Source organism: Rhinatrema bivittatum, chromosome 2 (assembly GCF_901001135.1).
Source record: "Rhinatrema bivittatum chromosome 2, aRhiBiv1.1, whole genome shotgun sequence".
Classification (NCBI taxonomy): Eukaryota; Metazoa; Chordata; class Amphibia; order Gymnophiona; family Rhinatrematidae; genus Rhinatrema; species Rhinatrema bivittatum.
Genome location: NC_042616.1, coordinates 699,463,909 through 699,486,504, shown reverse-complemented (window position 1 = coordinate 699,486,504; position 22,596 = coordinate 699,463,909). Strand labels below are relative to the sequence as shown.

Below are 22,596 nucleotides of genomic sequence, written 5' to 3'. Positions count from 1 at the left end.
CTCAAATATTGCATCAACATATTTTTACCTGGTCACAAAATATCAAACAAACAATTACTCCCACAAAAAATCACCAAACTCCTTACCTGAAGAAACAGCTTCAACCTTTCTTACCACCTGCATTCAACAGCATCTGATCAAAATCTGTCCACAGTACAAATACTAAAAAAAGAAAGAAAGAAACTAACAAATAACCACATCTACCACACATATATCCACTATTCCTTTATTATTAATAGCCCAACTTACCCGGCACATTTCCCAGTCATATTTCAGAATTTCCTCAGCAAGACAGCCTTCAAAGGTTTTTTAACATGTTCTATTTTAACATGTTCTTCCCATACTGCTATCAAAATATCAAAAAGACCAAGATTTAACAATGATCCAACCCCAATAGTAATCTACTAACCTCACCCCCTCAGTAACAGGAACTAATGCGAACAATTATCCAAAATATTATCAAACTTACCAAACTCTCATCGTCATTATTATAACAGACCCAAAACGCTGCAGCTGCGCACATGCACCGACCCCATCCTATATATACCTGTATTTGAACAGCGTCAAAGACATTTCAAAATGATGTCACATACTCCTCAACATTGACACGCCCATCAAACTGATCAGCCATCCATATCTCAAATATAGTCATTGGATTCCGATGTCCTGTCAACAACAAATTGTCGCGGTTTGCGTATAGCGCCCGCTTGTATGCTTTTCTAATAATCTTCCATCTATATCCTCGTGCCACAAAACGAACAGTTAGTTCCTGTGCCTTGATCCTAAAATCCTCCATAATGGTACATAACCTACGTAGCCTTAGGAATTGACTAATCGGAATATTTTCTTTTAATCTCTTCGGATGAAAACTTGAAAAATCTTAAGGTAGTGTTCTTTTCTGTAGATAGTCGTAAACAACTTACCCCCACACTTATAAACCCACATATCTAGGAAAGAAATTTGTTTTTGATCAATATGGAGCTCAAATTTTAAATTTGAATCTAACGTGTTGATCCAGCCAATAAACTCTTCTAACCTGTCCTTAGACCCCACAAATACACAAAACACATCATCAATAAATCTTTTCCATATTTTAATTTCTCTCCAAAAGTCAGATGAATAAATGAATCTTTTCTCAAAATCTGCCACATATAGGCAGGCCACCGATGGGGCCATAGAAGACCCCATCAGTATGCCTTTCACCTGATGGAAAAACTTCCGTCTGATTTTTGTTTAATCAACTGTTTTTGATATACTTCTTTGTATATGTATTTAACATTTATATGAGAGATTTATGTTATGTAATATCTTATGTATGGATGTGAAGAGTGAATGATTTACATGGATAATGAATATTATCTTGTCTAGTGTTTAATAACAATTTTAATGAGTTTTTGATAAAATTTTCATTGTTAAAATAAATCTTTATAAATATTATATACACAGGGTTGTGTTTATATTGCTCACCATGTTTGCAGTTTAGCCACAGACTGCAGGGCCAAACGGTCCGAGTGATGTCGAACAGCGCAACGACAGTGGCCTACATCAGTCGACAGGGAGGAACCAAGAGCCAGCAAGTGTCGCAGGAAATAGACCAAATTATGGAATGGACGGAAGGACATATACAGATGATGTCCGCCTCTCTCATTGCAGGAAAAGACAACAAGAGCAGACCTTCTCAGCATAGAGAGGCTGGACCAAGGAGAATGGGTGTTGTTGGACAAGGCATTTCAGCTGATAGTGGATTGCTGGGGTCTTCTGTTCTTGGACCTGCTGGCAACCTCTCACAATGCAAAGGTTCCTCCATTCTCTAGTCGCAGGAGAGATCCATGGTCCCTGGGCATAGATGCTCTCATACAGGTCTGGCCGGAAGGCAAGTTGCTTTATGCCTTTCCTCCGTGGCCCTTGTTGGGCAAGGTAATTCGTAGGATCGAAGGCTACAGGAGGATGATACTCCTGGTGGCACCGAATTGGCTCTGACAACCGTGGTATGCAGATCTAGGAAGACTCTGATGGAGACCTCCCTTCGTCTTCTGCCATGCACAAATCTGTTGCAGTAGGGACCTGTCCTTCATGAAGTTCCGACTCGGTTTTGTCTTATGGTTTGACCCTTGAGAGGACTCGCTTGTTGAAGTGTGGATATTCTTCTGCGATGATTGCTACCTTGCGCCGCATTCGAAAGTTTTCTACTTCCTTGGCCTATGTGCAGGTTTGGAGAGTGTTTGAGACCTGGTGTGAGGATTGAGTTGTTCTTAATTGTTCGGGAAAGATCCCACTCATTCTGGAATTTTTGCAGAATGGGTTAAATAAAGGATTGGCTCTTAATTCCTTGAAGGTTCAGGATGCGGCTCTTGCCTGTTTCAGGTGCCCAGTGAAAGATGATTCCTTATTGTCTCATCCTGATGTGGCCCGTTTTTAGAAGAGAGTGAAGTATCTTCTGCTTCCCTTGAGTTACTGGTTCCATTGTGGAGTTTTAATTTGGTGTTGGATTTCTTGGCAGGCCCTACGTTCCAACTGCTATGTAGCCTTTCCTTGCGGTTATTGACCTTGAAGACAGTGTTCCTGGTGGCTGTCTGTTCTGTGTGTCGAATTTCCGAGCTGCAGGCCTTGTTTTGCTGGGACCCATTCCTTCAGGTGACTCCAGGGGCATTACAGCTGCGTACTGTTCTATCCTTCTTGCCCAAAGTGGTCTCAGAATTTCATTTGAATCAATCCATTTCCTTGCTGTCCCTTGATAAGGTCAGGGAAGCGGAGGAGTATCGCCTTCTGTGTTCCTTGTATGTCAAGAGACTTGTTGTGCGGGATCTGGAGGTTTCTGAACCTTTCCGAAAGACAGATTGTCTATTTGTCCTTCATGGTGGAAGGAAGCAGGCCGAATCAGCTTCACGGGCTACTATAGCTCACTGGATTAAGGAGGTAGTCATGGCCGTATATATGGATGCTGAAAAGCCGTTGCTTACTCAGGTTAAGGCTCATTCCACTAGAGCTCAGGCAGTGTCATGGGCGAAGGTTAGGTTGTTGTCTCCCGTTGATATTTGCTGAGCTGCGACGTGGTCCTCCATGCATACTTCTTTCAGGTTTTATCGTCTGGATGTGCAGGCCCAGGAGAATGCAGCCTTTGTACGTATGGTGTTGATTGGACCATGGGCAGCCTCGCACCCTGTTTGGGTGTAGCTTTGGGACATCCCACTGGTCTTGAGTCCATCTGTCTACACGCTAGGAAATGGAGAAATTACTACTTACCTAATAATTTCATTTTCCTTAAGTGTAGACAGATTGACTCAGCTTCCCACCCTCAGCTGCCAAATGATTGTGTCAATGATCTTCCTCTGTGGCTCCAGTCCGAGGGGATTACTGTTAAGTTTTCATCCAGTCTCCAGATTGGGATATCTGCACATTCTTACTTGAGTTCAGTGTTTCTTGTTGGTTGAGTACAGTTATGGTTGACTGTTTTTAATCACGTTTTGCTAGTCTGTCCACAGTTGCTTTTGAAGAAAATACTGGCAGACTGGTATTACTGCAGGAGTATATGTACTGTGATGTCGGCTTGCTCCGCCTCCATCTGCTGGCAGGAGAGCATAATCCATTGGTCTGGAATCCATCTGTCTACACTATGGAAAATGAAATTATCAGGTAAGTAATTATTTCTCCATTGCTTCGTACTTGGACATGACTAACACTGTGCGGAAGTCTGATCACCTGTTTGTGCTCCATGGCGAGGTAAGCAGGTAACACCGCTGACACGGGCAACGATTGCCCGCTGGGTTAAGGAAGTCATTACGGCAGTCTCTGTGGCTGCTAAAGTTGCCTTACCTAAACAGATTAGAATGCATTCCACAAGGGTTTAGGAGGTATTTTGGGCAGGTAAGCAAGAGGAGGCATGTGTGCAAAGACTAGGGGACACACAATGAAGTTACTAGGTGAGACATTTAAGACAAATAGGAGAAAATATTATTTTACTTATTGCATAATTAAACTCTGGAACTTGATGCCAGATGATGTGGTAAAAGCTGTTACTGTAGTTGGGTTTAAAAAAGGGTTTGGAAAAGTTCTTGGAAGAAAAGCCCAATAAACAATTATTACGGTGGACTTGGGGAAATCCATTGCTTCTCCCTAGGATTAGCAGCATAGATCTGTCAGCCTTTTAGAATCTTGCCAGGTACTTGTGGCCTGGATTGTCCACTGTTGAAAACAGGATACTGCGCTTGTTGAACCTTTGGTCTGATCCAGTATGGGAAAAGAAATGTTTCCTTCTTAATTTGTAAAGTTAGGATGTTCCCAGAAGTTTCCAGGTCTACCAAAAACGTATGCATTTTTTTGTTGCTGCATCCCCGGTATTGCGGCAAGGTTACCTATTTTTCCTTTGGTACCCTTGCAAATTTATAGATAAATTTCAGTGTTTTAAATATGTTTTCTTTGATCCTCCCCAGCTTACTGCTTTTCTCAATGCTAAGAAAGAACTGAGATACCCATTGAAAGAATCATCCACCATAGAGTTATTTAATTTAATAATACCCTATGTAATGTCCTAGATGGTTGAACCTTTTTATCATTCCTCTTTTTTTCCTCGGTTGCCTTTGTTTTGATTTTTTTTCTTGATAGCATTGGTAATTGGAATCTGTGTATTGAGGACTGGAGGAACAGAATTATTCTAGTATGTTCTAATTGAATTTTTCCTGTATATTTGTTTTTGCATTTTTCTGTTATATTGCTTCTAGTTTTGCTTGGTATTGTATTGTAAATTCATAAATAAAAATAAACAAAAAACCCCTACCTATTTAGCTGGGCATATGACTAGTAACGTACATAAATACTCACAAGAGTTGAATTGTATCTTATTCTGCTCACATGGAATTTCTACAGTGTATTTTGTTTCCTGCAGAACTTTCATCCTGTTTGACTCTATGCCCTCATGAACATATAGCACTACCCTTTCACCAGTTTGTTCCATCCTATCATTACAATATACTTTGTATCCTGGTATCAGTGTCCCATTGGTTATCTTCTTTTCACCAGGTCTCTGAGATGTCACTTATATTTTATTTATTCAGTACTTTTTTATACCGATATTCATGATACAGATCATATCATATCGGTTTACAAGGAACCGGGGGTAATAACATTAATAACAGTAACCTTAACATAAAAGAAGAGGCAGAAAAGAGGCAAAAAGTTACAATAAAACAAGGGTAGTGGAACTGGGAAAATGAAGAAGCCAGAAGAAGAAGGTAACTCAGAAAACTATAACAAATCAATTATAATGTCTAAGATGGCATACGCTGGGCAGCAGGCCTTAGTGAATGGTCTGTGGCATAGCAGGTGCAGGCCTGGGTTAGGGGAAGGCTTGTTGAAACAGCCAGATCTTAAGTTTTTTTCTGAATGTCAACAAGCAGGGTTCCTGTCTGAGATCAGGGGGGGATAGCATTCCAGGTGGCTGATCCTGCTGTCGAGAAGGCTCGTTCTCTAGTGGTTGATGGGTGAATTTGGTAGAGGGGGCGTGCAGGGATCCTTTATAAGCTTCCCTGATGGATCTTGAAGAGGTGTGGAGTCTGAGTGGAAGTTGCAGGTCGATGAGGACCTGATTGTGAATGGTTTTGTGAATGATGGTAAGGGATTTGTGAAGGATTCTAAAGCCAATTGGTAGCCAATGCAGCTCTCTGAGGATGGGCATAATGTGATCTCTTCTGTTAGTGTTAGGATTCTAGCGGCTGCGTTTTGGAGCATCTGGAGGGGTTTGGTGCAGGAGGCGGGGAGACCTAGTAGAATGGAATTGCAATAGTCTAACTTGGAGAATATGATGGCCTGGAGGATAGATCTGAAGTCGTGGAAGTGTAAAAGTGGTTTGAGTCTTTTTAGCAACTGTAGTTTGAAGAAGCAGTCCTTGGTTGTGTGGTTGATGAACTTCTTTAAGTTCAGATGATTATCAATTATAACTCCAAGGTCTCTTGTTTGTGTGATTAAAGTGTTAGGGTGAGTCGGCTGAGGGGTATTACTGTGTTCAGGAGATATGAGGAGGAGTTCCGTTTTGGCAGAGTTAAGTACCAGGTTTAGGCTGGTGAGGAGGTCGATGGCTTGGAGGCAGTTGTCCCAGAAAAGTGTTTTTGTAAGGGATTCCGTTATAGGGATCAGGATTTGCACGTCATCAGCATAGAGGTAGTGTTTTAGTTTTAAGCTTGTTAGCAGCTGGCAGAGGGGAAGGAGGTAGATATTGAAGAGGGTGGGAGACAGGGAGGAGCCCTGGGGTACTCCTAGTGAAGAATTGATGCATGTGGACTCTGTTGATTTTGACTCTATATCCTCTACTACTGAGAAAGGAGTCGAACCATCTAAAGGCAGTTCCAGTTATCCCAATGTCGGTTAGACGATTTAGGAGGATGGAGTGGTTCACCGTGTCGAAAGCCACCGATATGTCGAGGAGTACTAGCAAGAAGGAGTGTCCTTTGTCCAATCCCATGATGAGGTGGTCTGTGAGGGAGATGAGAAGGGTTTCGGTGCTTAGCGATTTGCGGAATCCGTATTGAGTTGGGTGGAGTATTTTATGGTCTTCGAGATAGTCGGTGAGTTGAGTATTGACTATTGACTACTTCTTTTGACTATGTCTACTACTTCTTTTGACTATATCTACTACTTCTTTCAATGCTATACATTCTAATTCTTCCATTTTATTTTTTAAACTTCTAGCAGTGTATGCAGACATTTCAAACTATGTATTAGCAATCTGCCTATCAGTTGACAGGATAATTTGGAATCTTTCTACTCTGTTTGCACTTTATTTAAAGGCACTTGTGCTACGTTAGCATTTATTTGTTTATAAATAGTCATGGACACCTGGAGACACATTCTTGGTGCAAGAGGATAAAGCATCATCTGAAGGGAAGGTCCTATAGCTACAGGATCACCTCCTGCCATACCAAGGTGATAGTCTTCTGCCTGGGGACCTTGCTCCTTCTCCAAAGCAGCACAAGGGCTGTGAGACTGGAGTTGGGACCGCACTACCAGGTTCCTGAAATTCTCCTCTATAGATCTCTCTGTTTGCCTCAGCTTCTCTACGTTTCCTGGGTCTGGGCCTTTGCTTGGGTCTTGGCCAATGCCCCGGTTTTGGGCCTTGGCCTAGACCAAGACTCCAACATCGTACTTGGCAGTAAGCCGTGGCCCCTGCATCGGGCCACGACCTATGCCTAGGCCTTGGCTGAGGTGCCGGCGTCTTGCTTGGGTTGGGCTGAGGCTTGTTCCCTAGGCAAGGCCCTGGCCTTGGGCCTGCACCTAGGCCCAATGGATGACTTTTTTTTTCTTTGTTTTAAAAAAAAAAAATGTGAAAACTGACAAAATTTCATTGAATTTTCAATTTTCTTTTTTAGAATGAAAGGAAATAAAATAGGAAATGTCATTGTCATTTCCTATTTAGTTTCTAAATAATGCCCATCTCTAGTGCATATTGCTTAGAACCCTCGCATACTGATGAAAGCATTAGCTATTATCCTCAAATGCAGACAGGTGTGCTGGCTGAACTCAGGTTTTCTTAATGCTGGAAATTTTCCGCCTGGTGAATTAAAGTTTCCAGCGCTAGCGTTAGTCTAAAGGCAAAAGCTGGAGTTCCAGTGCCAGGCCTGTAGCCAGGATTTTATGTGCAGAAAACATGCTGTGTGTACAAAATGCAGATTTTCTGCGCATAACATATGATTTATGCATATAAATCATATTTTTCTTTGTGCAAGCCTTTTCTTTATGCACATTTTCCTGTTGTGCGCTTTCCACTAGCTTACTGCATTGGGAGTTTAAAAAAAAATTGTAGCTCGTACGTAAAACTGTGTACTGAAATTTATTTATTCACATAAATTCAAAAGTATATAAATGGAAACATAAGAACATAAGAAAATGCCATACTAGGTCAGACCAAGGGTCCATCAAGCCCAGCATCCTGTTTCCAACAGAGGCCAAACCAGGCCACAAGAACCTGGCAATTACCCAAAAACTAAGTCTATTCCATGTTACCATTGCTAATGGCAGTGGCTATTCTCTAACAGATCGATACTCTAAAACCGCGGCAGAAAGAGTGCGGCATTGCCAGGCGCACCCTTCCTCCCCGCATGCACAGTTCTCTTGACCTAGCGCCTGATACTCTCTTCTAATTGCATGCAAATGCATGCCGCGGCTGTGAAGCGTTAGGGAAGGGTTAGGCCCGCGCAACCCATTTTACTGTATAGGCGCTTAATACAGCGCCTATACAGTAACCTGGGTGCGCTGGTACCTGTCATTTCAAATGTCATTTCAAATGACATTTGAAATGACAGGCACCAGGAAGTGTAAAAAACAAAAAAACAAAAATATGTAAAAACCTGAATGTTATAAAAAAAAATAAAAATTTTTAAATACCTGTCACTTTCCGAATCGTGCGGTCATCCAGGCAGCGGCGGGAGCCGGAGGGCCGCGTGGGTCCAGGCGGCCGGCGGCGGCGGGAGCCGGGTGTTCGATCGAGGCCGCAGGCGGGTGGGCGCGTGTTCAATCGAGGCCGCGGGCGGGTGGGCGCCTGTTCATCCAGGCGGCGGGGGCGGGTGGGCGCGCGTTGGTTTCAGGTGGGCAGCGGCGGCGGGATCCGGGGGGCGGGTGGGCGCGTGTTCAATCGAGGCCGCGGGTGGGCGCCTGTTCATCCAGGCAGCGGGGGCGGGTGGGCGCACGTTGGTTTCAGGCGGGCGGCGGCAGCGGCGGCGGGATCCGGGGGGCGGGTGGGCGCGTGTTCAATCTAGGCCGCGGGCCGGGTCGCACAGGCGCGCATTCATTCAGGCGGAGGGAGCCGGCGGCGAAAGCGGCCTCCGGCAGCCCCCACCGGCAGTGAATGAATGCGCGCCTGTGCGACCCGTGCGATTCGATGCTCAAGGCAGTCACATGCCGTGACGTCACGCCTTGAGCGCCGAATCGCACGGGTCGCACAGGCGCGCATTCATTCACTGCCGGTGGGGGCTGCCGGAGGCCGCTTTCGCCGCCGGCTCCTCCGCCTGGATGAATGCGCGCCTGTGCGACCCGGCCCGCGGCCTAGATTGAACACGCGCCCCCCCGGATCCCGCTGCCGCCGCCCGCCTGAAACCAACGCTCGCCCACCTGCCCCCGCCGCCTGGATAAACAGGCGCCCACCCGCCCGCGGCCTCGATTGAACACGCGCCCACCCGCCCCCCGGATCCCGCCGCCGCTGCCGCCGACCGCCTGAAAGCAACCGCGCCCACCCGCCCCCGCCGCCTGGATGAACAGGCGCCCACCCGCCCGTGGCCTCGATTGAACACGCGCCCACCCGCCCGCGGCCTCAATCGAACACGCGCCCACTCGCCCGCGGCCTCGATCGAACACCCGGCTCCCGCCGCCGGCCGCCTGGACCCACGCGGCCCTCCGGCTCCTGCCACTGCCTGGATGACCGCACGATTCGGAAAGTGACAGGTATTTACATTTTTTTTTTTTCTGACAGGTTTTTATGTGTCCCACAGCATTACATTTTCTCGATCATCTCTGTATCGCTTTTTTTTTTATTGTTTTTTATTGTGTTTGAGTATCTTAAGTGGTGTCGATGGATTTGTTACAATACTCACAGTCCTAACACCTACTAGGGGGAGGCGGTAAACTAACACGTTAAGGCCGCGGCAAAACAGCGGGTTACTAAGGAGATAATATCAGCGCCTGTTACAGTATCGGAGGGGAATAGCTAATTCCTTCATTATACAGCTAATTCGTTCATTTACACATCATATACATGCTGCGTGCGGAAAGGGTTATGTGTCTATTTTAAGAAGCGCTACGGACGCGTGAAACTGGAGACTGTATCGCTGGATCGCCTTACTCGTCTGTATTGTGCGCTCCCAGCACGTTACAGACGGGAAATCTTCAACCGCACGTTACTGTATCGACCTGTAAGTGAACTTAATAGCTGGTAATGGACTTCTCCTCCAAGAACTTATCCAATCCTTTTTTAAACACCGCTATACTAACTGCACTAACCACATCCTCTGGCAACAAATTCCAGAGTTTAATTGTGCGTTGAGTAAAAAAGAACTTTCTCCGATTAGTTTTAAATGTGCCCCATGCTAACTTCATGGCGTGTCCCTAATTTCTCTTAGCATTTCACTGTCCGTCTCACCATCTTGACCAGGTGGACGGTAGTATACCCCTATCACTATAGTCTTCCCCGACACACAAGGGATTTCTACCCATAAAGATTCAATTTTGTATTTAGTCTCATGCAGGATGTTTATCCTGTTGGAATCTATGCCATCCCGGACATAAAGTGCCACACTAATTGGTTATAAACTTATTGTAAATACCTTAAAATTGAATCATTTTGTAACTCTCAAGGACTATTTAACATTATACATTTATTTCTATCTTTTTTTTTTTTTTTTATTTATGCTTTTTCAATAATTGACAATGAGTCACAATATTTCAATATGTACATAACATTATCCAATCTTCTGTAAATAAGGCAATATCCCATAAGTATATCATTATCTAATACAAATTAAATACATCCTGACTAGGACTCTTACATTTATTTGTATAATATAAATCAGGAATATAATGGGATCCAAGATGTTAATGGGAGCATTAATCAAACAATTACCAAATTATAAGAAATCTTTAAGGAGAGGAAAAAATTTTTAAACTTGCCCGAACTACTGAGATGCCACTGTCTCAGTTTGATAGTTATCCAAAAAAGAACGTAAATGTAATGGGTCATAATATATATACTTATTATTATTTATAAACATTAAACATTTGCAGGGATATCTTATTAAAAAGGATAAGACCACTCTTCCATGCCAAAGACTTCAGAACCATCCTCCAAGCCCTCATTTTCTCAAAATTGGACTACTGCTGCTCCACTTTACTTGGCCTCCCCTCCTCATACACAAAACCGCTCCAAATGGTCCAAAACGCAGCAGCCCGTCTACTGACAAACACTAAGAAAAGAGACCATATCTCCCCAGTGCTACAAGACCTCCACTGGTTACCAATTCATTTCAGAGTCATTTATAAATCCATCACCTTGATATACAAAATCATTCACCAACATACCACAATCGATCTACAAATTCCTCCCCGCTTCCACAAATCCACAAGACCGACCAGGGAAGCCTACAGAGGATGCCTCATTGTTCCACCCACGAAAACCACTAATCACAGCACCTTAAGAGACCGAGCCCTTTCCACCGCAGGCCCACAGTCATGGAACTCCATCCCTCCAGAACTCAGAAACGAACCATGTCTCCTAACCTTTAGGAAAAGACTCAAGACATGGCTTTTCAGGCAAGCCTTCTCGAACTCTACCTAATATGCACCATAAACAAACTCTCTACTCAGAGACTGTACATATGAGACACCATATTTATATTGAACTTTTGTATATAATTATTCTCCTCTATCTCTTTCTATTTCTTACATTCCCAGTTCATTAGCCCTTGTTAATTGTAACTGCTTCTCTTCATCACGTTATTTATGTTTTTTGGTTGTATTATCCGCACCCCTGTTTTCTGTAAACCGACATGATGTGAACGAGTTCATGAATGCCGGTATAAAAAAACCTTAAATAAATAAATAAATAAAATATTGTGATTTTTGCGCCCAGCCGCCTTGCTTCTTGGCACATCTCCAACATCTGTTTTCTGCGTAGTTGAGTATTTCTTGAAAGATCGGGATATATTCTTATTTTCTCGCCATAGAAAAGCTTTTCTCTATTACGTAAAAAACTTTTCAATATTGAATCTCGATCTGATGGAAAAACAAAGGTACACAATACTGTTCCCCGATATTCAATTTGATCTGATGTAGATGTTTCAAGAAAACCAGTCAGATCTGCCCCTAAATCTAAGGGAGCTTTTTGATCTACTTGTGTAGATTCTGTTACTCTTGATACAAAATAAATCTTAGAAATTGGTGGAACAGCTTCAATCGGAATTTGTAGGACTTCCAACATATATTTCTTAAATTGATCAATTAGTGGCATTAATTTTATAGAGGGAAAATTTAATATCCTCAAATTTAAATATTTTTGAGAATTTTCCAACAATTCCAGCTTATTAGAGGTATTTATTTCATTTTGTATCATTTTCACTTGGGTTTCTTTAATTTTTGTCACATTCAGTTCAATCTCTTTAATTTTCTTTTCTTGAGCTTCCATCATAGGTTTAACTTCCTTATCTTTTTGTTGGATATTAGTCACTGCCACAGTCAAAGTGGAGATAGCTTTCTCCAAGGCTACTAGTGCGTTCCAAACCACATCCAAAGTTATTTCTTGTGGTCTTGTTAAATTGAAACTGAGGTCTGGGCTTACCTCTTTAGGCCGGCAGACCTCCGAGATTTTTTGCATTTCGTCTGCCGGTTCCTCTCCCCCACCATAAACACTCGTGGGCATGTTCTCATCCACCGGATTCTGCCCACTGGCTCTCCGGTGTTCTCCCCGCTCCTCCCGAGCGTCGGCACTCGCCTTCTCACCGACGGGTCCTAACCCGGAAACAGCCGCTGCCGCCTGTGCTCCTGCCAACCCCTCCGGTTGCCGAGCCAAGGCCTGTTCTAGGTTCCCGTCGTGAACTGGGGGAGAGGGAGTATCGGGCCCCCCAGGGCTCAATGATGTTGATGCGTCCAACGGCGCCAGGGCGTGCTCCCCACCCGGCGCCAAAGACCTCCTCTCTGGGGTGGAAGTTATGGCTGCGTTGAAGAAGCCCTCGATCTTTGGCTGAAGGGGATCTGGCGAAGCGGCGACTGTGGAATCCAGCCTCACACGCCCCTTCCTCTTGGTATGAGGCATTCTATTTCTTGAAGGTAAGAAAAGACGATCGAGACCGAGGAGCTACTTACAACGCGTCCTCTCCTCAAAACGCCATCTTGGATCGTCTATTTCTATCTTTTAATATGAGATTGTTATGGGAAGTTTCTTGATGGAAGGGTTGGGCACGTATCCTGTTATATGATCAGTGTACCCTTGTGGTAGAAGACCAGTTGGAGAGTAGCATAGCAGGCAAGGTGTATCTACAACTATGCAGCATACATTCACTCTGACACTTTACGCACATTGGCACAAATTCAAAGTAATTTATTGCTGATTTGTATAGGTAAATATATATTTTATATTTATTCATTTCCCCATACCTTATGATATATATAAAACAAATGTTTTCTAACTGTCCAGTTTCCCTCTTATTGTACCCGAAGTAAAGAATCTTGTAACATGGCCAGGGATCCATGATGCCTCTGCATGGTCTGGTCTGTCTCCTCCTGGTCACATCTGCGGCTGGGCTATTTGGATACCCATATGCCAAAAGTCTGGTCACATCTGCTTTGAGCTGGAGCTGGCTGTCTGGTCATACACCGAAGGTCTGGTCATATGCCATTATAGAATGGCAGATCATAATAGCCAGTAATAACCCTAACATCCCAAACTTCCCACCCTAATAAACGTTTATACGGCTTTTATACAACTTTTTCTCACGCAACCAGATGACGAGATTGCATGTGTTAGTTCATTAGTTGGCTCTGAATGTGAGTCCCCACTTCTTGAAATGTCATGGTGTCCAGTTTCTTTAGGTCAGAAGAGATAACAGTGGTCCTTGCAGCATCGCATGCTTGTTTACATCTTCCATGTTGTAAAAGGGGTGATAGAAAAGCTCTGGATATTAGACCTTTCCTGATTGGATACTCCTCATCTAGGATACATATATGATGCTTTTATTAAAACACAGTTTTATTGGTTTGTTGTTCATCATGGTTGTATTTCTCTGTTTGGGTGTTCCTAATAAAAGATAATTAAAAAAAAAAAAACAAAAAACACAGTTTTGCAGTTTTCATCAGCCAATCAATATCTGGCAATTACTGCAACTCTAGGCTATTTTCCAATCGTGTCCTCAGTCTATAGGTGATTACCAAGTTCCACAAAATTTGTCACTAACAGAGTCCACCTTCTGCAAACCTTGCTTTCGCAGTTTAACAATTGCAAAATATTATTTCCAGCAGAAGGCCCCCAAATCCTGAACAGTCTCTAGGCCTTTCTTAAGCAGTTTGGTTAATGTATATATTTAAATGTCCATCATTCTTTTAAATGTCCATTTTATCCATCAACCAGATATCAAAATTATTCACCAGAGCCTACTCAAACTCACTCAAACAACCAGACCAGCAATTAACCACGCAACTCAACACCAAGGAACACACTCCGTCCCTCCATCAATTAAATAACCCCCACCATGTGAACACTTAAGATATCAACATTAATATATGTAGTAACTCTGCTGCTATATAAGACTGACAAATATGTATTTGCTGCTATATAAGATTGATAAAATGTAATAATTTTATTTGTAATTAACCAACCTTCATACCCCAAACTTTCATTCAATATGACAGTTTACGGCTATGATGTTTGTAGCCAATATATTATTTCTTGACTACTGTAAACCGTTCTGATGGCGAAACCGAATGACGGTATACAAAACATGTTAAATAAATAAATATGAGAAGTTCATTGCAGAAACCTAATCTGTTTTGAGTTTTAAATGTCCTTTTATTTTTCGTCGATAAACAGGCTGAATTAGCCATGCTCCATGGTTGACATCATCAGGCAGCATGTTGAGGAGTTGTTTCTCAAGTAAGTTAAACTTTTTGGTTACTGAGCATGCGTGGGACTTCCGTTTGAATGACCATTCCAGAACTTTCTTCAATCTTATTTTCATGTGCGGCCAGATTCTAAGAAAAGCCGTGTGGAGAGCAAATGGCCTTCCTCTGAAAAATCAGCACAAAAAGCATGATTGGTGTCTTTCCACAAGCCCTGGAAACCATAAAAAGCAAGTGCCAAAGAAAAAATCACACGATGCATTAGCGCTTAGTGCGTCATCGATGCACAGTGCATCAAAAAAGCATGACCAGCACACAGCTCATCCAGGCACTGTGTATCATCAGCGCAATGAATTCCATCTGCACACATCGCACAAGAAACCATGGCTCAGGGTGCCAAGAAAATACCCAGAGCAAGACCTCATCAAAACCCCTGACATTGGAGCAGAGAGGGATCAGAGCCTTACTCCCTAAGGCCTCCATCCCAAGCACGTTCCTGTCACTCAGAAAGGATTTGTTGCAGGACATTTTAAGGGCAGCCTTTCCACCATCAGGATTACCTGTCTATTTTATTTTATTTATTTATTTATTTAAAAATTCTTGTATACCGCCTATACAATTTGTGGTGGATCTAAGAGGTTTACAAACAGATTAAAACATACCTAATTTAAAACATCATAGTTGGCAAAATAACAGTAAATAAAACATCACATAGGACAACTTAGCAATACATGGGAACAAACAGAGCAGTAAGTTGAAGTAATAAATAATAAGTAAGAGTTGTTTAGCTAACTGTATGCAGTGGTGCATAGATGAGTTTTGAGTGCTTTTTTGAAGTCTTTGGAATTTGCAATAAGATGGATATGATCTGGGAGAGAATTCCATAAAATTGGACTGGCCACTAAAAAGGCGCATCTGCAGATCAGGTCTAATCTGGCTGTTTTTATGGTGGGGACCTCGAGTATACATTTATCTAACGATCTTAATTGGCGAGGTGGATGTTATAATCTTAGTATAGAATATTATCAGATGGAGGAAGGGTTGTATATTAAATTGTGAATTATGGGGAGAGCCTTGTATTATATTCGGTATTGTAAAGGGAGCCAATGGAGAGACTGAAGGGCTGGAGTGATATGTTCTCTGTGTGGGATATTAGTAATTATACATGCCACTGTGTCAAGACCTATGTTGGCATCCACCATGTGGCAACAAGGCTTCCGTCTGCAAACTCCAGACCTGATCACATCTGTCATACCAATTTTACTCCCATATTTGGATCCAGACTTAAGTTTTAGTTCCACTGCCATCACCCGAGAAACGTTCACATCAGGCAGAGGAACAAATCTACAGAGATAGTGAGGAGGTTTTACACTAATTTATTTTCTTAAATACCATCACCATGTTTTCCACCGGCCTACTCGATTCTCCCGCCCAAAGAGAAGGTAATCCCAGGAGTACCACCACTTCCTCCTCTGTCTAGGTCTTCTTCAGACAGCAGCTTACAAGAGGAGCGTTCACCTCCTCCAAGTCCAGGGGAGCATTCACCAACTGCCTCCCTGCTGCCTTTTCTGGCTTTGGACATCTCCCCAAGGGAGTCTCCCCCAACAGTTCCACAGGGCTACCATCAGATCCCTCTGAAGAACCACCAGAACATACTTCACCTCCAGAGGATCTAACCTATTCCAGGTTATTTATTTATTTATTTATTTAACAACTTTTAATATACCGACGTTCGTATGGCACATCACGCCGGTTTACAAGTAACTCAATTAAAGGAGGAAATTACAATGAACAGGGGGCAGGGGATGGGAGCAGGCCAGAAAAAAAGGAGGGGGGTAAGGGAGACAGGAGAAGAGAGAGAAAGAATAGGTAGCGTGAAAGAGAGTAAGGAACAACTGTCAAAAATAAGAAAAAGGAGGAACTTATTTACAGAAGGGACTATTTACAGCAGTTACAACTAGCAATAGATTAATTACATCGGATACAATGAGCAATTTTGTAAAATAGTAGAACGAGGGCGGGCAAAGGGGAGGCGGTAAGGAGGTGCCTTAAAGGGCTGGCAGGGTGTGAGGGATTAAGGCTGGGGGCTGTAAGGTTCCTGCAGAAGGGCTGGGGGCTGTAAGGTTCCTGCAGAAGGGCTCTACAATGAAATTGGAGATCAGAAAGGAGCTGTATCCTCGAGCAGAGGTGATGGGTCTACTTAAGATCTTGGATATCCCTGCAGAACCTTCAACTTTACCATCACATGAGGTATTGGATGATCTCTTCCTGAAAAAATGGGCCTTATTCGGGATCCACAATATCTAGAAAGGTGGACTTAAAGTTTAAATTGAAAAACATCCCAGTAAGTGGGCAGGTATAACTCCCTCAAACTCTGTGGTAGTTGAATCAGCAATGAAGAAAGCAAAGAAGACAAGACTGCACTCAAATACACCACCTGAGAGAGACCACAAACTTCTCGATTTTGGTGGGAAAGTCTTCTAGGGAACCATGCTGGCAGCAGATAGAGCAACATCAGTTTTATGTAATGCAATATCTCTACAATTGCGTGTAAAACCTAGAGCTATCCATAGGCTCAGAAGCAGATGAACCTATCACATCTCAACCTCTTAACGATTTAGGGGAAGGTCTTCGATGACATCTTCGCTCTGTACACAAGATATCTGATACCACAGCTAGACCTCTGCAGCATAAATTGGTGCTAGAAGGATGGTTTGGTTAAATCAAGGAAGATGTTAAAAAAAAAAAAAAAGCTTGCAGATCTTCCATGCTCAAGTGATCATCTTTTCGGGGACAAGTTAAAAGACACGGTGACGCAGCTTAAAGAACATAACTCAGCAGTTAAATCCCTATTGTCACAGAGTGAGCAGGCAACTGCTAGCTGCCAATTTTACCAGCAACATAAACATCCATACTACTCCCGGAAATAATTCTGCACCTACCGATCTTCCCCTGCAGAAATCGCAAACATAGAAGCAGATCACCTCAGCAGAATTTTCCAGCCTCACGAATGGTCCCTGTCGCAGTCAGTGGCAAATGTACTTTTCTAGCATTGGGGTCACCCCTGGATAAACCTTTTCGCAACAGAGCAAAACAGGAAGATGCACAAATTCTGCTCCTTACTGAGAAGCTCTGGATGCATTCCTATGTCATGGAGCAAGGGCCTACTGTATGCATTTCCCCCAATACCATTGATCCACAGATCAGGCCAGGATGATTCTAATAGCCCTGGCATAGCCCAGACAGCCATGATATGCGTAACTCATGCGGGACTCACCTTCTCTCCACAGAAACTTGGGAACGACCCAGATCTGCTAACATAGGAAGAAGGATGTCTTCTTCATACCTTACACTCCACTCTAAATCTGACTACATAGATGTTGAGCATATGACTTTAGCGCACTAGCATCTTCCTGAACAGATTCAGTATGTCCTGTCAGCAAGAAAACTATCCACCAGATGGAACTATGGCTTTAAATGGCTTCGCTACTCCAATAGTTGTGCACAGCATGCTGGGCCCCTTTACATGCGAGCCCTGACACATGCGAGCCCTGACACAATGTTAGGTTCCATATTAGAAGCTACCACCCAAGAAAGAGATCTAGATGTCATAGTGGATAACACATTGAAATCGTTGGTTCAGTGTGCTGCGGCAGTCAAAAAAGCAAACAGAATGTTGGGAATTATTAGAAAGGGATTGGTGAATAAAATGAAAATGTCATAATGCCTCTGTATAGCTCCATGGTGAGACCGCACCTTGAATACTGTGTACAATTCTGGTCGCCGCATCTCAAAAAAGATATAGTTGTGATGGAGAAGGTTCAGAGAAGGGCGACCAAAATGATAAAGGGGATGGAACAGCTCCCCTATGAGGAAAGACAAAAAAGAGGTTAGGATTTTTCAGCTTGGAGAAGAGATGGCTGAGGGGGGTAAATGTGAATCTGTTATTTACTCGTTCAGATAATAGAAGGACTAGGGGCACTCAATGAAGTTAGCATGTGGCACATTTAAAACTAATCGGAGAAAGTTCTTTTTCACTCAATGCACAATTAAACTCTGGAATTTGTTCCTGGGGGATGTGGTTAGTGCAGTTAGTGTAGCTGGGTTTAAAAAAGGATTGGATAAGTTCTTGGAGAAGTCCATTACCTGCTATTAATTAACTTGACTTAGAAAATAGCCACTGCTATTACTAGCAACAGTAACATGGGATAGACTTAGTTTTTGGGAGCTTGCCAGGTTCTTATGGCCTGGATTGGGCACTGTGGGAGACAGGATACTGGGCTTGATGGACCCTTGGTCTGACCCAGTATGGCATGTTCTTATGCTCTCATATCTGAACCACCTCTCAAACACGGGACACACTACCACATTGGTTAGAGTGCTTCGCAGTACCATAGCGGTATACCATCATGATGATGATAGAGCATTAATCTCCACACACCCATTAATATCCCGTTTCATGCAAGAACTTCTTCACCTGCAGCCTCCACTAAAGCGGCCCCCTGTTCCATGGGACTTAAACATAGTCCTGATGTCTCTAATGACAGCTCCTTTTGAACCGTTGGATTAGCATCGTTGAAATTTCTCATCTGGAAAGTCCTGTTCTTAGTAGTGGTGACATCAGCTCAGAGGATAAGTGAAATTCAGGCTCTAGTACATTTTCCACCTTATCTCCAGTTCTTCCATGACAAAGGTTCCCTCCATCCACATTCAAAGTTCTTACCGAAAATAATATCACCATTCCATTTCAACCAAAATACCTCGCTCCCAACTGTGTACCTGAAACCACACAGGCATGAAGGAGAAAAACTGCTGCATACCTTAGACTGTAAAAGAGCTCTAGCATATTGCAAAAGATGTAATCAGACTCATAGGAAGAGTTCGTAACTATTCATTTCCTACGATCCAAATAGACTGGGTACACCTGTAACTAAGCAAACGCTCTCTAATTGGATCACGGTTTGAATAAAGCATTGTTATGCTGCACAATCACTCACTCTTACAGACCCAGTAAGAGCACATCAAATTCTAGCGGCATCCTGATCCTCGATACATACATTCATGTCCCACTATTTCAGAGCTTTCCAAAGTGTGTGTCACGACACTTTAGTGTGTGCCAGTGTGTCGCGCAAGCCCGATGCACGTGATGGGGCGGAGCAAGTGGTATAACGAGGAGAGGTCAGGGGGAGCCAATGTGGCCGCCGGTGGACCTCATCCTACTGGCGGATGAGTAGTGAAGTATCGCTGTGCTGTGCCGGAGACACACAGCAGGAAGATCGGCAGGGCCGTGGTGGAGCTCACGTCACCACGGCCCAAAGAAAAAGGTCACGTCTAAACGTGCAGGTGCTCCTCCTCCTTCCTGTCCACGCGGCCCCGGAAGAAAAATGTTGCCGGAGCCGCAAGGGCAGGAAGGAGGAGGAGCATCAGCCGTGTGCAGAAGAGGAGCAGCGTTGTTGCAGCGGGCTGAGAAGAGGAGGCGGCCTGGTAGCAGGGCTGCCACCGCGGATTGGCCCAAGAAGATCAGGACTGATGAAACAGCAAGGGAGGTTATCTAACTAAGCCATGGAGGCAACAATACAGAATTAAAAGCCAAATGTCCGATCTGGATTCTTTATTGGACAGAGACAAATATCTTTCAGCTATAAAGAATCCAGATCGCACATTTGGCTTCTAATTCTGTACCGAGAAGATCAGGCCCGCCGCTGCCGTGGATCGGCCCGAGAAGATCGGCCGCCGCCGTCGTGGATCGGCCCGAGAAGATCAGGGCCGCTGCAGAGCCCATCCTTCAGTGACCCATGAAGAGGAGGCCCAGAGGTAAGAGAGAGAGGCTGAGGGCCCGTAGAGTGTGTGTATGAGATGACTTGAGAGATTGTGTGCGTGTATGAGATGAGTTGAGAGATTGTGTGTCTGTGTGTGAGAGTGAGTTGAGAGACTGTGTGTGGGAGTGAGGACCTGAATGTTTGCAGAGACAGCATGTGAGAGCCTGTGTGTGTGTGAGAGAGAGCATGTGACAGTGAGAGCCTGTGCTTGAGCAAGACAGCATGTGGGAGTGAGAAAGAGCCTGGGTGTGTGAGAGTCAGACAGCATGTGCAAGAGAGAGACTGTGTATGAATGATTGTATGAGAGAAAGCATGTGAGAATGAGAACCTGACTGTGTGTTTGAGGGAAGAAGATAGATGGAGAGAAAAGAAATAGACAAAAAGACAATATGAAAGTAATTGGCAAAAAAATAAGAAAGGGAAGGTGGAACAAAAAAGCCTGTGACCAACCGATTAGAAAACTAAGATCAGAGAGCAAAGGTAAAAAAAAAAAAAAAATTACTTTTACCTGATTGGCACATGTAATCTTTGGTAATGTGCAAGAGTAGCACTTTCTCTATGCGGATCCCACAATGTACGAGATCAACATGGAGGAAGTGAAAACCCACGGGGCCTGCACAGAGGAGGCAACAGAATGGGCTTCAATGCCAGTAGCAGCAATCAGCGCCTCCCCAATAGCCATGCAGCATCAGTGACAGTGGCAGCAGAGGAAAGAGAGAGGCTCCGAGGTTGCTGGCAAAAGAAAGAGATGGGTCTGCCTTTAGTGTGTGCATGTGTATGAATGGGAGTCTGCCTGGGGGTGTATGTGTGTGAATGCATAGGTGCCTGCCTGAGGGTGTGTCTGGGTATGAGAATGAATGGGTGTCTTCCTGGGGTTTGTATGTGTGAGAATAGGTGCCTGCCTGTGTGTGGTGTATGTGTGTTTGAGAATGAATTGGTGCCTGCCTGGGGGTCTATATGTGTGAGAATGAATGTGGTCATGCCTGGGGGATGGTGAGGGAGTGGTGTGAAAATGAACGGGAGCCTGCCTGGGGGTCAGTTTCAGTGTGTGAGAATGACTGGGAGCTTGCCTGGGTGTGTGTGTTTGTGTGAGAATGATTGGGAGCTTGCCTGGGAGTGTGTGTTTGTGTGTATGTGAGGGAGCCAGAGAGTGTGAGAGCATGAGTGTGTATGAGAAAATCCAGGGGAGTAAGTGTTTATGTGGGGAGTGTGTGGAGGGGGAGAGAGTGTCTTAGAGCCTGAGAGTGTGTCAGTGTCTGTGAGAGCGAAAGGTTATGGTGGGTATAAGAGCATGAATGTGTATGTATGTGACAGTGTATCTGTGAGAGAGAATGGACATGTGAGTATGTGTGAGAGAGAGAGGATAACCTCCTAATCCTTGACAATATCAGGATGACTGGAAATCAAGAGCTCCCACATATGGACAGCAGGGGCTTTTTAAAATCCTTATTAGTTTTAATTATTGGGTGTTATTTGATATATGTGCTGTTTTGAAATATTTTATTGGTGTTTGGGAAATTGTAAAAAAGTATATGATTTTAATTAATAAAAATTCTATTTCCTAGCGTGTAGCAGATGGACTCAAAACAAATGGGTATAGTGTGCTCGTGCTAGCAGTTGGAGACGGATCTGACGTCAGCACGGGTACATATTACCCCCACAGGAAGTGTAGCAAATCAGTAATTTCCGTCTCCAAAGCAGTTTGGAGCTACCTCACGCTCGCTGAGCGTGTTTCCAAATTCTAACGACTAAATTCATGGAAGTAACCTAGAAGACGAGCCCCGCACTCCTGTGGTGATACCAGGCGGTCACTCACCCAGTCGAGTTTCCTGAGCTGACTTCCGTGGTCCCTCGGAGGTAGGAGCCTCGGTCCGGTGGCCGGTTCGCGGCAGGGACCTAGCCCCCGAGCGAGAAGGGCTCGGGCGCGGCTTGGCCCCCGAGCGAGACGAGTTCGAGTGCGGCCTAGAGGCAGCCTCGGTCCCGGCGTGGACTTGGCCCCCGAGCGAGACGAGTTCTGGCGTGGCCTAGAGGCAGCGGGTGCACTTCCTTATGCGCGGCGGTGAAGGTACTCACCCTCTCCCCCCGCAGCCGGAGACCGCCCGGGTTGCAGCCGGGAAGCGCCGAAGACAAGGTAAGGCGTACATCTTTACTGGGTCTCCGAGGAAGTGTGGACTAACTGAGCCTGCCTACGAGG

General features: G+C 44.2%; 1 protein-coding gene across 14 annotated transcripts in view; it reads left to right on the top strand.

Moving 5' to 3' along the window:
• PIP4P2 (phosphatidylinositol-4,5-bisphosphate 4-phosphatase 2) overlaps positions 1-22,596 on the top strand; it is a 569,842-nt gene that overhangs the window by 428,515 nt on the left and 118,731 nt on the right. The window lies entirely within an intron of this gene.